The following is a 14,504-nucleotide window of genomic DNA, read 5'->3' on the forward strand; positions in this document are numbered from 1 at the left end:
CCATTTCAACAACACGTTTCATTTAGTTTCGAGACGTCGTACAAGGAGCGTAAGGAATAGGGGTGAAATAATCCAAAACCCTCTGCAGATCAACCCTGACGCCTTAGTCTTGAATCACGTGATCAGTGATGTTACTGGACAGGTCTGCAGTGTGGCCAGCTTTTACTGACACCAAGCAATCAGAGCCTCAAACCTGCACAGTCATCGTATAAGGAGAAGGGTAGAAAAGGAGACCTCACTAACAATGTAACTTTGCAGGACGGCACTGTATTCACCAGAACTAAACCGATAGAACAGATGTGAACACATGCGATAGCTTTTAGAGCAGTGATTCTCAACTGGTGGGTGGCGGACCCGTTTTTAGTGGGTCGCGGGCCTTTGCCTGACAAAAAAAAATGAAAAAAGTGATTTTATTTTGAAGGGCATTTTTTGTGCAGCGGAATTATTCCAGCATTTACGGCACTTGTTCAGCCAATCAAATATGGGTATTCTGACAAGTTTCCTGACTTGAGTGAGATGTACACACACACGGGGGAGAGACGATGATACAGAGAGCAGAGCTATTATAACATTAGTTGTAAAAGTCAAATCATAGAACGATTTCCAAAAGAGAAAAATGTCCAGAGAGACCAGAGTCATTAGACTCTGACTGGACAGACTCATAACACTAATTTCTCTTTTTAGTAGATGAGAAAAATATAATGTTGTGGCTTTTTCACTTCACGCTGAATGAACTGAGTTTAAACTGCAGGACAATTCAGTGAATATAACTTTTCTAAAATGAATTTCGTTACGTAATAAATTTTTTAATGCAGCCGTTATTTTACTTGAAATGAGAAGAACATTTATTTATGTATTTCTATGTATTATTTATAATCCATCCAGTTAAATTTGAAAAATTAGAATAATATTAGTTCAAATATAATTGATGTGTACTTTCTTTATTTGATTTGGCAGTTGTTTACTACACAGAGACATTACTACTACTAGACTTCTTGAATATAGATATACCCAAATTATATATATATATATTATATATATATATATAATATATAATATATATATATATATATAATATATATATATATATATATATATATTATATATATATTTAATATATATATATATAATTTGGGTTGTGGGTCGCGGCTTGCCATTAAGGGGTGATGGTGGGTCCCGCAGCCAGACCAGTTGAGAACCACTGTTTTAGATGGTCTCACAGAAGTATTAACCGATCATAATTTAGGATAGGATTTGGAAGTACAGTTGCCATGATGCATCAGGGAAAGTAAACAGCAAGTTCATTGATTCAGTGAGTTATTCTGTGGGCTACAGCTTTCTTTAGCTTTGGCACATTTAAAAGTATGCCAAATTAGCTTGTATTAGCACCCTTTGGTATGGAGTGAAATTGATCTCAAAATGAAAGAAAAGCAACATATATACAAAGATGCCCATTGCCCGCTTCAGCCCGTTGCTGTGATTTGCTGGCCTGGAAACAAACAGGTGAACAGCCTTTTATCTGGATAAAAATGATTTCTCCACCGATTTCAACGAGTCATTTTTAGACTCGAGGGTTTACGATGTTCACACTTTAGCAACCGCCGTTTTGGCCCTGGAAGCTGAAACATGGAACGGATTTCAAATGTTTGTGAGGTTGAGTGCGAAGGCATGAATGTGCGGATGCATGTGGTCGCAACTATCGCGAATTTGCGCTTGTTTGCCATTAACATGCCATACATTCTTAGTGGATTTATGGACGACTGCTTGCGATGGTCATCTGAGATCATTTTTTCCGGAAAGTGTAAGTCACACTAAATCTAAAAGTATGGGTAGTGTGTCTATGTGTTCAGATTTGAGTGAGTTATGATGACAGCGGCACTCAGGCGTTTTTATTGCCTCTAAACTACAATAACTAACTTCTTGTTGTTTTTAGACGCTGACATCTACCTGAATATTTCATCTCACCAGTATCACTGCCTCAAGTCTCTCGCCCCCCTTCAGGGCCAGATTTATCTCTTTTACAAAACAAAACAATATGAGGCTAATGATTAATTAGATTAAAATGGACAATACTACAGCACACTTACACACACTTACACACACACACACACACACACACAGCAAATAAGCCAAAGGCGCTGCAGCCCAAAAGTAGCCCAGAAGCAGCTCTGTAATCCAGCCCTCGGAGGACAGGAGGCCATTAGGCAGACAGATTTAACACAGTGCTCGGGACGTTTTGGAATATGATCTGGTGATCTTATTTCAAAACCATGAATTCATAACAGAGGCATGAAATGTGTTCTTGTGTCCAATTCCCCCGACGCCCTTAACAGGCTCGTTTGTTGTTCGAATGTGTTGTATCCATTGACGAGGAAATTGTGCCATCTAACCACAATCAATAGAAGATATTTGGTTTGCGATGCAGGATCAGCTCATTACACCCAGATAGTGGAACAGAGCTCTGGCAGTCAGAAACCTATTGTACTGTGTTTTTTCTTAATGACAAAGCCTTTGCGATTGAAAGCTGAAAGAGAGGAAACTCTTGGTTCGGAGGAAACTTAGTTTAAGCTTCAATCTAAAACCACTTTTTGTTAAATCTTCTTAAACATGAGTGCGGTAGGAAACATTTTGATAATATGAAATACAGGTTTTACACATAACCGTCTTTGATACATCTTTGATATCAAAAACCTGCTTCAGTATTTTGTAGTAGGTTATTGTAATAAGAGACACGACCCTCAACCCATAAAGTCAAGTGCAGTTATGTTTTCGTCCTTTGAATATCCAGAGTGGATTTACACGTTAAAGTATTTTTAATCACTCTGCTTTGCTAAAATAAAAAGAGTACCTGCTGAAATGCTCAACTTTCTTTTGCATTAACATTAAAATTAACATTATGCAGACTATTTTAATAATTAAAGCTGCATTAACTGACTTGCTTTGGCCATTTGTGGTGAGTTAAATATAAATAATGACATAATATCACCTTATAAGGCTGATATGGCAAACGTGTTAGAAAACACTTACACAGCCACCAGAAGTGGAATTGTTTGAGCTTTTTTTGCTGAAAACAGCTGCATTAGAAAATGGTGAGAACTGATGAGAACTGTGGAACTGAAAATAATCAGTAAGATCCGTAAACCAAAACAATAAGCTGAAAACACTGCACAGGGCGGAAGAGAACCGCATGAGCATCATATTTGCCTTTCTCCTGCTCCTCTGAATACAGCAGCACTTTCAGCAGAAAATACTCCTCCTGCATTAAACTGGAGACGAGGAGCTTTACACCAACGGAAACTTATCAAAAACTATATGCTGGGATGCCTCTGTGTCCCCTTAAGACCAGAAGTGTGTGGATGAAAGAGTGCTCCAAGGACCGATGCTGCTTAAAGTGGAATCCACAGATGTAGATTGAAAGGAACTTGTCTCTGTACTGTGACAGTCCTTCATCAAACAAGTAGCTGATGAAAAAGAGTGCGGCCTCTGAGAAATCACTTAGTCTGAGTGCATAAACCCACACAGAAAGAATAATAAGTGCCGCAATCAAAGCCTGTTTATACATCGACGTGGCTATTTGACACTAATATTCTCCTATAGCATCCATTATCAGAAGGTTATGCTGTGTCGCTTCCTTCATATTGCATGAAAGTGGAGTCCATGATATATTGATTTTTCACTTTCCCTGAATTTGCCCCATTGATGTCGTCCATCATATTAACGCAACATTCGGCTCTGTGAAAGAACAAGAGTGTGAGTGTCAGTGTGGAGACTTGACTACAGCTTCTCTGCATTAATGATCCTCCTGGAAGTCGCATGGGGCCAATTCACACAAACATCTGTAATCTGTAGTGGGAGGATCACTCTCACCCTAACGACTCTCCTCTCAGTCCACATCTCTTCCAAATCTGAGCTCAGTGTCTATGCAGACGCTCCGGCTATGTTAATCCTCCTCCAGACCCTCTTCTCAATGAGCCGACACGGGCCTAAACAACTCCACATCAGGGCGTCCTCGTACCTTAATGACAGCTTAATGTTGCATTTTGTACAAAACTGAAGAAAACCCCATGTTATACTGTCACATCAGGAAACAAAACACTGGTTTAAAACTGCCAATTTAAGAGCTCCCGAGAACTGACTATAAGGTGAATCACTAATGTGATTCACCACATGGTGAGCAGAGCAACATTTGTATTTATAGTGTATGAGAAAGCTGCTCTTTAAATAGCAGCTTACACAGATTGAAACATGTGAATTTGCGGATGAAACTCACAGAAAAACGGGCGTAATTACCGTGGTCAGACATGAAGACAGGCGTGAAGGAACGCATTCAAAGAACAGTACAAACTCAAAATGAGTTCAGTGTAATCCTCATACAGCAGTGAGGGACTGTTCATGTTGTCACGTTTGTGGGCCAGGTTCACAACTCGGTCGACTCGTGTGTGTGTGTGTGTGTGTGTTTTAATATGTGTGTGTGTGCAGTACTGTGTGACCTGTTGCGGTTCAACAGTGGGTCATTCAACTACATTTCATCTGTTAAATGTCACTGTTACACTGTTTTCAAATTCTCACACACACACACACACGCACACACACACACACACACACACACACACACACACACACACAGGCAGTGTTTCTACGAAAACTGAATTGTAATCTATGATTAGTAATTGTTCCTCATTGCTAACCAAATTATCTGTTCACTGCTGTTTCCTCCCTCTCCATCATCTTTCCATCTCTCCTCTCACTCTTTTCCCTCTCCACGTCCTTTGTTGTCACTCCTCCCCCTGCCTCCCTCCCTCACTATTACCTCATCCAGTCATCCCACCTCTCCTCTCGCCTCATTGCCCTCTCTCCCATCCCGCCGTCACCTATTCCTTCCTCTCTTCTTCCATTTCATCCTCCCATCATTCCTTCCTTTTCTAATTTTCAAACCCCATTTTTCCCTCCCTCTCCTACCTTGTCTCGCTCATCCCTCCATTATCCACCTCCCTCCCTTCCTCTATTACATATTCCTCTCACCCCCTCTCCCCTACTTCTCCTCTCTCTCCGTCACCTGAGGTAGACAGTTCTGTCAGGAGTCGGCCTTATTTACCGCCTCTCTTCGCTCCTGTTTACATTATCGATCGGCAGGGTTGCTTTAGTTCCACCATACATCAACACCACCCCTTCCTCCTCCTCCTCCTCCTCCTCCTCCTCAGTGTTACGGCTGCTGGCTCACATTACCCTGAAACACAGTGAGAGAGGGAGGGAGAGAAGGAGGGGGAGAAGGAGGGAGCTCGATGGGGAGATGGAAAGCTAGCAGAGCATGTTAGGATGTGTGAGGGATTTATGTGTGAAGGAGAGTGTGTTGAACAGTGTGTCGTGGAGCGTGTGTGAGGAGTAGTGGTAATGGAGAAAGTGGATGCGTGTCTGCTGAAACTGTGTGTGCAACTGACAGTAAAACTATGTGTGTGTGTGTGTATTTAAAATGATGATATCGCCCTGTGTGATTAGATGAGGCTGTTGTTTGGGTTTGATAACAAGTGAGGGATTTAATTTGAATCCTCTCTCTGGGAATTGAAAATGTAGACAGTGTACACAACACGGCCAAAAGTATGTGGACACTCAACATTATCCACATGTGATTGTCGAACGCAAAGATTTGCATTAATATGCTTTGAAAGGTTTTCCACAAGATGTTGGGAGCTGGCCGCAGCCATTTGCTCCCATTCAGCCACATAAGCTGCTGCTATATGGACGATCGGGCCTGTTGAGCCTGTTGAGTCCCAGATTATCTCAAAGAGTTGGATGTGGTTGAGGTCAGGGCTCTGTGCAGGACAGTCGAGTTCTTCCACCCTAAATTCAGAAAACACTGTCTGTATATGGACCTGGCTTTGTGCACAGAGTTAAAGGGGAAGTCTAGCAATTATCAACATCAAAGTCTGTTTACAGGTCTTGTGGAGTACTACTGCATGTTAAATACGTTGTATAAAGCCTTTTGTGGCTCCAGAGGGAGCCGCACAAAGTAGAAGATAAATTGCCTCAACTGACTAAAAGAGCCCGCTCCTCATCTCTGCTTGTATGTTAAAGCTGTATGCTTTAACATACCCAAATCTCTCATCAAAATGTTGGTAGTCAAGTTGTTTTTGTGGGCCATTGTGGGCCATTGTGCACAAAACCTCTTTAGTGTTTAGTGTTCCGTTCTTTATTTGTGGAGGCTAAAATATTGTGTTTTTGGGCTCAGTGACAAATTATCAGTTTACCATTTCACCACTTTATGAAAAGAGAACAAAATGCATCCTCAGGATAATAGAAAATGTAATAAAGTAAAATGCCAAGTTGTATGCTTACGTCCACGTCTTATATACATTCTATGGTTGAGATGGGTTTGATGGTGAACAGGTTGTATTCAGATAAATACCAAACCTTCTTATATAAGTTAGGTGGACCCACATGGACCAATCAAATTGTGCCTACATCATCACATCAGTACTGTGGGGTGTTTCAGTTTATGGCTCCGTTTGTAGATTAATGAGGGAGAAACTTAACGGACCAGCTCCTTCATGCTGATTTCGTACGTAACAGACAAAATATTTTATTTTAACAAGCAGTTTCCTGCTGTCGACCTAACAGCAGCTATCATTGCGGTAGTTGCATACAGTGCAAAAAAAATAAATATAAGCATGTAATGGCCACATTTTATCATCCTGCCAGAGGTTGGACATTTCCAAATTGTCAATACAGGAACATGCACACATGTTGAGTGTGTAGCACGTCTTTTTATATGAAAAGAAGACATTTAAAATGGCCTGCAGATGAACATTAGTGTGCAACATGAACTGATGGCCGTCGTTGCTCTGTGCTTGTGCATTACGGTGACGCATTGTGTCTTTGCTCAGTGCGGCTGAGAAGGTCGATCTTTCACACAGAGGAGGGAATCGTGACCTATTGTTAAAGAGATGTGAGGCCTTTTGATTTCTACCCTGCCGACCGTGTTTCCAAAGGCTCTGAACGACAAGCCTCATTGGACTGTAATGAGATATTCTGTGTAATGATTTGATTGTCACCTTATCTTATGTAATCTAACTGTGCCGTTTTCTCGCTGGATGTCCAATTCTTACTCCTGTTCTTCCCTCCACGTCTCCTGCTTACAGACTTATTTAAAGCAACAGTTATTAACCCAATTAAGGAATCACCATCTACGGCACAGCTAGTTACAGTACTCTATTTACGTTGTACTGTTTGTGTGTATAAGGTTTATACTGCGTGATACTCCAAGTGCCTGTTTCTTCCAACATTGTAGTTTTACTTTATTCTTTTTAAAGAATGCACCAGCGACATTTCTGGTATCAAGTCTTTCCATTTGTTCACACTGAATCACCACTTATTGCATATAAATCAATCATATTGCATATCCTCACATATACATTAATCTACATGTCAACATTTCCAGAGTTACTGAGATCGTTTACTTAGATAGTATATAAGAAACACTACAAGGTAAATGCAATTAAATTATTACAAGTTTAAAAACACGCTATGGAGCCAATTATATTTATGGATTACTATGACTCATGCATTAATAACCAAGCAGCATTTTAATGTTGCGGCTGCAGTGAGGCATAGCTCAAAAACATAAACTCAATAAACTCATCTTTTAATTAAGCTCTCCTATTTCTCTGGCGCCAACCTGCATATCAATGTTATTAATGTATGTGTGAACAATATAATTTAAAGTAAAGTGCAAGAGCTTCTTCCTTTTAGTTGTCTTTCAATGCCGACTATTTCCATCGTTCTCATCTGAAACTTTTTCTTTTATGTCAGTTCTTCTCTCCCAGACGGCCCCTTCTCCTCACAAAGCTGTGGTTTCATCCTGTTTTCCACCTGAGAATACTGTAGTTTTTTTCAGATCCATTAAAATAAGATGCGCTTACTTTATCGTGTTAAAACACAGTCTGACCTAATTATAACACAAAAGCTTGTTTCTAACACATGGCATCAAGACACTTTCTTTAAACATATTGCTACACTTTACTGAGGCCCCATCACACTGTAAGATCTTCTTCACACAAAAAACGCAATATTAAACAGGCTGAACAACTCAATGAAAGGGAAGCAAAGTAACAGATAGGTCAGACCAGGTAGTAAAACAGTAAATAACACAGGAGAGAAGCAAAGTAAATTTGTACTTGAGTGCAGCTCAAACTATCATCATCACACACCTGATTTGCTACGCACATTTAGCCTGCAAAGAGACTGTGTGTGTGTGTGTGTGTGTGTGTGTGTTGTCTCTCTCAAAAGTGGGCGTCACTGAGCATTAAGAGAACTTGACTGAGTGCCATCCGGTGACACCCGCCCCGGCTTTTCTTTTTGTCTGCCATTCCAGCTTTTTTCCTGCCAATTGTCATCACCCCTCTTTTTGGCTCTTCTTATCCTCCCCCTTCGCCCTCCATCCTTCCATCTCCTCCACCCCAATGGCCTCACGCTATTCTTACCTGGGAGGCCACGAGTCGCTGCTTCTGCTTTTCATACCCAACGACCATCCATCCGTCCTCTCCCCTCCCCTCCCTCTCTCTGTTCTCATACCTCCATCTGTCCCTCGCCTTTCTTTATCTGCCTTTAAAGCAGGACAGGCAGCAAAAAGCCGAGCTGGTCCTTTGTGCGCTCGGCCTCAGTTTGTGCTCAGTCAAGCGGACACAGCTCTTAAATCCAGGCCCGGGCCTTTGGCACAAAAGGAAGGCTCAGGTCTTGTAAAGGCCCCTAGAGCTCTCTCTATCTCTTTCCACCTTTCTCTGAAAAAGACAGAGAGGCAGTTATTCTAAACAGGAGGACAAGAGTGGACGGAGAATGGAGGAACAAGATGCCGCCGCTAAAAGGAGCGGACATAATTCTCTTCATCAAAGAGCAAAGACGTTCTTCAACTCCAACTCTGTTTCCCTAAGCCAAGCAACACTGGAGCTTTTTAAAACATTTTTTATCCCTTTTCCTCCTTCAAGGCGAATGAATTAACTGAATGAATTAACACCAGGCTGCTGTGATCATCATCATCACCAGGCTCCTCCTCATCAGCAGCAGCAGCTTTGAAGGAGCTTTTTAACACCTTGAAGGATCACACTGCTGACGCCGAGGCAGGAAGAAGCAAAGATGTCGACAACCTTGTCAAAAAAAAACAACTCCCCAACTAGCAAGGTATCACAGTCTGAGTGCTACAGTCTTTAGCCCAGAGCCTTGTCAAGTCTCTTGGCACTACTAAAGAAACCTTACTGCTGATGATAGGAAAAATGGGGGAGGGAGGGAGGAGGTGAGATGGGGATGAAAAGTAAAGGTGGGTAGAGGATAGGAGCGACATAGAAGGAGATGGAGGAGGAGGGGGGGGACCCAAATGTAGGAGTGAGGAAAAGAAAAAAAGAGGATATAAAGAGGTAGAAAGGTGAGGAAGAGAATGAGACTGGCGGAAACAAGGTGTTTAAGCTGTTGATCACGACAGGCAGAAACACCACGTCTTCAAAGAAAGGGAAACAGACAAGAGAGAGCGACAGGGCAACAGGCGAAGCAGAGAGATGGAGGTCTGGGAGGAGAGGAAGAGCTGCAGCAAGGATTTTAATTAGCGGTAATTGGCCACCGAGGGAACTGAAACTGGGAGAGGGGAGGCAGGAGAGGGAAGAGAGGGGAGCAGCCAGTTTTTGACAGAGTGATATCTCTCTCTTGCTTTGTACCTCTCAATTTCCTTCAGCACTTTTTCCATCTGAGCCTTTCCATCTCCATCTTGTTTTCCCTCCATCTTTTTCCACCTCCAACTGTGCTACTCCCACTTACTCCCCAAACAGAATCCTTCACTCTCTACCAATATCCCCCGAAATACAAGACAATACAAACAGACAGTTTTTTGAGGCAACACTAAAGTAATATTTGCAATATTGCAGTTAATTGGGATTTTATTTGGGGGGGGGGGGGGCTAAAATCTGGAAAAAGATGCGAGAAAGATATGTTTGACCGACAGCTGACCTGCACTGTTTTGGAATGAGTTGTGCATGTTCTTCTCTATTACATATTTCATTACCACAGTACTCACTCATGTCATTGCTCGGGGCGCTCAGTCATGATATCAGCTGGTCTCTTCTATCCAACAGCACAAAGAAACAATGACATCGTTAGCCTCATCTTCTTGTCTCTCTTAAATATGATTGTCTCTCTGCCATCACTATGTTCATGCTGCTGTTACGCGCCCCTCCACCTCCCAATCTTCGCAGATTCAAAGGCTTCATCAACTCATCATTCTATCAGCCTCATCAGCCACCACCACCACCACCACCACCAGTGTCTGGACTCCACGGGGATTTATCTTGCTGCTGCTCAAGGCACACGCCCCTCCATCACAAATCCCCCTGTAGAGTCCAAGCGCCAAAGACTTCATCATCACACATCATCCGTTAATAATAAACAATCATCTTTTCTTCATCTGACTTGTCTGAATTTGTAACCTTCTTATTCATCACCAGAATAAGTGTGCATTGACGTCATTAAAGCGGCGTGCAGCCTTCACTGGATGTAAAAATGGTTCTGCCCTCAGGTCGTCTCTCCCTAACGGTCTTTAGACCCGCCGCCGGCACCTTCCCTCCCCGGTGTGGCACGCTTGTTGTATCTCGGTGTGGTCGGCGGGGGAGCGAGGGCCGGCCGGGGAACAGGTTAGCAGGGTTACAGCTGTGTTCATCGGTACACAGGTGAGCTCTGGGGCGCTGGGTTGTCCGGACAACACTTTCGGCCCACGCTCCCCCACCCGGCAACCAAAAAACACACATGTGGGCACACTACACATGTGCACACGAATCTTACAACAGTTACACACAAACAGACTGATCTCAAACCGCTCCACTCCTGATCCAGTCCTCCTAATTACAGCGACTGATATGCCCCAAAGTTGACAGATTGCTGATTTAAATGCCTTTAAGTTTTGGTTAATATGTGACGGGGCCTGCTTGAAATTGTCCAGCTGTCATTTGCCAACATCCCCAAATTGCATGCGACTCTTGCTAAACAGCAGCGGTAGTGTGCCATGCACTCCGAGTGTTGCTAGGCTACGGTACTGGGATGCGGCTGGCTAAGTGGCAGCGGGATCAACGACGGACTCTCTGCATGGAGGGCTGACAGCAGGTCCTCTGGACCATTTGGCAAGTCGTGAGTCAGACGCTCTTTAAATACCACATCTGGTGGCAAGCCCATACAAATCAAGATCAAAGTGTTGGCTTTGAGATTGGACCTGTCTCTCAAACTCCCTGCCTCTCTCCTGTCGAGTTTCATTTTCATTTCTTTTCCACGGTGGCGCTCTGCCTTCACACACAACTCTGCCTGCTTTGTTATCCGTCCTTTGCTTTCTGTGTGTTGCTGCTGTCTCGCCTCTCTCCCCTCATGCTGAGAGGTAATCAAGCCCTGTTGTGAGTGTTTAAGCATCGGAGTGTTGAATTATTCTTGAGAGTTAATATTTTGTCAGGGAAGAAAGACTCCATACCACATGCTGGGCAACGGCCATGCGCACACACAAACACACACATACAAACACACACACACACACAGTTAGTCAGTCAGTGAGTCAAAAATACAGATTCCACGCTGACAGTTAGTTGCAGGTAAGAGACGGATAGGACCTGACATGAGGCGCACACTATAAACTGATATACTACACTTGAAGGAGTAATGTCTACCTGAGCAGAGAATGAATGAATGTTATCTCCTTGCTTTGTTTACATCGCCGGGCTGGCCACGGGTGCCTTCAGTGCATGTTTGTGCACGTGAGCGTGCCCCACTGGTTAGCTCACAGCCGCCGCACTGCACTGCGCTCATAAGAACGGTTACCGTCGATTACGCCGTCAGGTGAACACCGTTAGCTCTGTCATCACTTTTGCCGTTGTTAGCGCGGTTAGCGCTGTTGGCACAGTTAGCAGCGAGCCGCCGGCTCTGCTGAAACCGCTCTCCTGAGGGTTTCAAATGACATTCTCATGTGTGCTGATGCAGGTGACTGCTCTGTGTTAGTTCTTCTGGATCTCAGTTCTGCATTTGACACTGTAGACCATGACATCCTGATTAAGAGGCTACGTGATTGGGTGGGCATATCTGGCATAGCGTTAGACTGGTTTACATCTTACCTCAATGACAGAAGTTTCAATGTCTCTGTGGGTGATTTTGTGTCTGTTACCTCTCCACTGTCTTGTGGTGTACCGCAGGGCTCGGTTCTGGGGCCTCTGTTATTTTCCCTTTATCTGTTACCTTTGGGTCCGATCATAAAAAGCTATAATGTGTCCTATCACTTATATGCAGACGATATCCAACTTCATCTGTCATTTAAACCCAGCGAGGCATTCACATTAACTTGGCTCCTGGACTGTGTCAATGCCATCAGAGACTGGACGGCAGAAAACTGCTTGCAACTCAACGACTCTAAGACGGAGTTATTGCTCCAGAGGAGTTTGTCTCCATGATCAGGCAGGTTATTAGTCCACTCTCCTCTGCTGCCCATTGTAACCTGCGCAATCTTGGGATTTTCTTTGATCGATCCATGTCGTTTGACCCTCATGTTAAGCAGCTGTCCAGGTCATGTTTCTTCCATCTAAGAAATATCAGTAAACTGAGATCTGTAGTATCAACACCTGAATTAGAAATTATCATACACACATTTATCTCTTCACGCATTGACTACTGCAACTCACTTTTCACATCACTCAGTGTATCTGCTCTTAACCGTCTGCAGGTCATCCAAAATGCTGCCGCCAGATTACTCACCAGGACAAATCGACGGTCTCACATCACCCCACGTACTCCGATCTCTCCACTGGCTTCCTGTAGCTTCTAGGATACACTTCAAAATTCTCACCATCACTTACAGAGCACTTCACGGTCAGGCTCCGGCTTATGTAGCTGATCTACTTCGCCCCTATTCACCCGCCCGCACTCTCAGGTCAAACGCTCTAGGTCTTCTGTCAGTCCCACGCACACGATTTAAGAGCCGTGGTGACCGAGCCTTTGAGGCAGTGGCCCCGAGGCTCTGGAATGCTCTGCCTGCAACTCTGCGCCTCGCAGATACTGTGGATACTTTTAAAAGCCAGCTCAAAACCCACCTGTTTAGGCTGGCGTTTGTGTAAAAGTAAACCCATGTCCTAGACCTGCTCTTAAAATATGTTTTACATTTTTATTTTATTCTTTAATTTTTTAATTTTCTCTGTGTAGATAATTGATTGAGGGTCACATTGTGTTTTTTATGCTTTTAAATGTCTGCTCTGTTAAGCACTTTGTGATAGTACTGTCTGTGAAAAGTGCTATATCAATAAAATTCTTCATTCATTCATTCATGTTGAGAGCCATTAAGAGGCAATGGAAATGTTGCCAAATGTCGTAGCACCTTTAAAGCAACACAGACACAAGTAAACACAGTATGCTCATGCACACAACAAGACTCTGAGATCGAGTGTATATCAGAGTGAGAGACATACAAAAGCACACATAAGGACAACCGTGACAAGCAGCAGAATCCTCTCACAAACATTACAGCTAACATCCACAAAGTAAACCAACAAATGGAGAACAGACAACTCATCTCACTAATTCCCTCCTGTCTTCAGCTTTCCTCGCGTTGGTCCCCTCCCCCACGCTGCTTCGTTTTATTCTCATTTATTTTAGCACTCTCCCACTCCCTCCTTATCTTTCTCTTCTACTCCTGCTCTCCATTCTGCCTTGAGCTCGCCTTTATCATCGCTTCTCTTTACTTTTTTTCTGCCTTCCTTTCACTGTGAACTTAAACTCTCCGTGGAACCATAAGCTGATATCACACACACTCAGTGTTCTTTTAATCTCTCTCTCTCGCACACGCACACACACACCTGGGTGGTCATTATATTATACAGAGCTTGGCGAGAACATTATTGCAATACCTATTGGCGTCATGCTGTGTGTGTGTACCATTACAGCGGTGGGCACGTATCATGGGAATGTTTTGAACTGTGTGTAACGCTTTACAGAGACAAATAATATTCTACGTGTATCTAATTCAAAGGCTTTGATGATGGCCAATCTGATGGACAGTTAGAAAAAGGATCAAAATTTACGCCAAAACAGAGAAGTCATCTTTATTATTCCACACATTATTCTTCCTTGTCAAAACATGGCGCTTACATTACCCACAATGCACCTCTACCACCAACAGAGATTCAGGTGTGTTATGCTAGCAGCTAATGTAGCATAGAGCTAATGAGGAGCGACTACAGGGGTCTGACTTCCTTCTAACTCCAGCCCCAAAGTGTTTGGTAGTTTTCTTGTAGTCTTCAGCCCCAAACAATGCTGACTCAAGTGACATCACACTAATTAGTCCATTAAACCAGTTCTTAATCTGGGGGGGGGGGGGGGGGTCTAATAAAAAAGATAATCTACTGATCAATCAAAAATGATTATAATAGTAGCCCTGCTTCCAGAGGTTTCCTGTGAGCTTCAGGAAGAGACTGTCGTTTTCAGAGTGTAGTTACTGCTGTTCAGTTCGT

General features: G+C 43.2%; 1 protein-coding gene across 3 annotated transcripts in view; it reads right to left on the minus strand.

The window, feature by feature from the left end:
• The window catches only part of macrod1 (mono-ADP ribosylhydrolase 1), a 93,812-nt gene that overhangs the window by 14,639 nt on the left and 64,669 nt on the right, over nt 1-14,504 (minus strand). The gene's annotated exons all lie outside the window — the stretch shown is intronic.

Source organism: Melanostigma gelatinosum, assembly GCF_949748355.1.
Source record: "Melanostigma gelatinosum genome assembly, chromosome: 5".
In the NCBI taxonomy this organism is placed as follows: Eukaryota; Metazoa; Chordata; class Actinopteri; order Perciformes; family Zoarcidae; genus Melanostigma; species Melanostigma gelatinosum.